This window comes from Elephantulus edwardii, unplaced genomic scaffold (genome assembly GCF_000299155.1).
Source record: "Elephantulus edwardii isolate Elephantulus edwardi_28Jun2011 unplaced genomic scaffold, EleEdw1.0 scaffold00188, whole genome shotgun sequence".
Taxonomy (NCBI): domain Eukaryota; kingdom Metazoa; phylum Chordata; class Mammalia; order Macroscelidea; family Macroscelididae; genus Elephantulus; species Elephantulus edwardii.
The window spans coordinates 207013-209377 of record NW_006399938.1 but is presented as its reverse complement, the minus strand read 5'-3'; the positions used below and the strand labels follow the sequence as shown (position 1 = coordinate 209377).

The window sequence follows — 2365 nt, the reverse complement described above, 5'->3', positions numbered from 1 at the left end:
GGAAGTCCTGTAGTGTTCTGTAAACTTTCATTATGAAATTCTTGTCTGAACTGACATTGGCAAATTTTTTCCCCATTTGGTAAAGATTTTTTTAAACCTATTGGATAAAAGTGTGTTTTGTGGGTTGTTTTCTTTTTTAATATTTCTATTTTTGTCCTTTTTATAAAAGGATCACTGAAAACAGTCCTCTGTTCTCTTCAGTTGGTGTCACTGAACGGCTGGACTGCACCACATGCTACACCAGTTCTGGGTGATAGATTTCTAATAAACTGTTTCTGATACTAAGGCTGCTTCCTTTCAGCGGAAGGACCCCCACTCCAAGCCAAGAGAAGAGGCTTTGAATGAACTTGACTTTTTTGGGGGAAATATCCAAGTTGATGTGTTTCCCCTTTGCAAGGACATGAGCTAAGGGGAGCAAGTTCTAGCTCCCAAAGAAATGGTTAATGAGCAACAAGTATGCTCCCCTGTCCTTGTGAGCATGCACTTAAAAAGAACTACATCCTTAATCCATAGTTTTCAACATGCTGAGGAGCGGAACCCTCTTTCTGCCGCCAGCGGTAGTGGGGCCAGGGCGCAGTTGCCCTCGGCCATCTTGTGCATGTTGTCTTTTCTCTTGATTACTGGCCTCTGGTCGTGGAAAGCCTGTAGTAGCTCCTGCGACAGCTTCTCTGGCATCAGTGTCTGCCAATGCATCTTCTCTCGGCACTCAGTAATCATCCACTTCATTACCAGGAAGTGGTGCCACCACTCAGCCAGGGGCACGGGGATCTGGTAGAAGTGGCTGCCCTTGAGGACGGTCACCACCCGATCACTGGCTCACAGTTTTTCAGGGCCTGGTAGAAGGTGGTGTAGGGGTTGCTCTCGGTGGATGCCTGTTCCTCTGCAGAAGCAGCATGGTATTTCTCAAACTGCTTCCTTTTCACCACCTCCAGGGCCTGCTCCCTGAGATGCCTGGCCAGCAGCTTGTTTCCTCTTTTCACATCATGTTGGTAAATTTACTGACCAGAAGGTTGTCAGACATGGAGTAGGTTTTGGTCACTGGGGTAGCTTCAATGACCTGAGCCTTCCTGAGTTCCCATAGTTTTCCTGCTCAGTGAGCTCGGCTACGGGCTTGCGGTGATATTCCTTGTCAGTCTGGGGATCCTGATACTCAGGGCCATAACGGCTCCACCTCACCTGGAAGGTGAGCCCAGGAAGCCGTGGAACCAGGGCCAGGCCAGGCCACTCTTGCATAGCGTTCACTGAGGGGTCAGCCATCTTGGCTGTGGAAAAGTTTTTTTAAAAAATTTTATTTTTTATTTTATTATTTTTGTGTGAGTGGAAAAGTTTTAATGAACACAGGGACTTCATCTTTAGAAGGTTCCATTCATCCAGGTTATACTCTCCTGTTTGTGCATTTCTGGCTGTATTTGCCAGCCTATATATACCATAAGCTAAGCCTTCTAAGTTTGATCCTATTTTGTATCTTATGATTTCAGCTTTCTCCCTAGGTCTCTAATCCACCTGGAGCTGATTTTTAGGTGTGGTGTGAAATGTGGATCATGTTTCAGCTTTTGGAGGTAGAAATCTAGTTTTGCAGCACCATTTGTTGAACAGGTTATTGTTTCCCTATTTTATAGGTTTTTGTCTCAGCCTTTTAAAATTATTTTATACTGCTTTATTTATGAAGTTTGTATACATTGTTTTTCACACTGGAGCTTTCCATTTCCTTCACACACCCTCCCCCGCTCCCGCTCCCACCCCCACCCCTGTCAAATTGTGCAGTCCTGTGATTAATCTCCCCACCCCCTTGGATCCTCATACTTGTTCTACACTAATGGTCTTATACAGTACTTGTCCTTATGGGACTGTCTCAGCCTTTCTTCAGCAACCAATTTGGATTTTATTTTGAACCATTTGTTGTGTAGGAGTCTCTTTTGGCCAGAAGATGTCAGCACAACCATTCCAGCCCAAAGATAAATGTGAAGACCTGATTTTAGCTACTGAAAAAGGGTGTATGTTCTGTCACTAAAATAGCATTCAGATTCTCAAGATTTTGTATGGAAATCATATTTTTTGAGACCTATGAAGATATTTTTTTCTTTATTTTTCCTCTGACGTTCAGATTATTGTTAAATGTGAGACCATTAAGGGTGATATAGTAGTTTAATTCTGAATACTATCATTTTACTGTGTAAGGATTCAAACAAAGAGATGGACATACAGTTACCTTATTTTTTTTTCTCCCTGTTTTGCTCTCTTTCTTTTTTAAATTTTTTATTTGTAAATTTTATTAATTTTAATGAACATTTACAGAGATTTTGGGTTTTCATTCATTCATTGTTGTACTATTTTCTCTACCCTCCTCCCCAGTTCGTTCTTCTTT

General features: G+C 42.3%; 1 pseudogene; it reads right to left on the bottom strand.

Annotated features, from left to right (window-relative positions):
- Positions 1-494: 494 nt before the first annotated feature.
- LOC102854750 lies at positions 495-1257 on the bottom strand (annotated as a pseudogene).
- Between the last annotated feature and the right edge of the window lie 1108 nt (positions 1258-2365).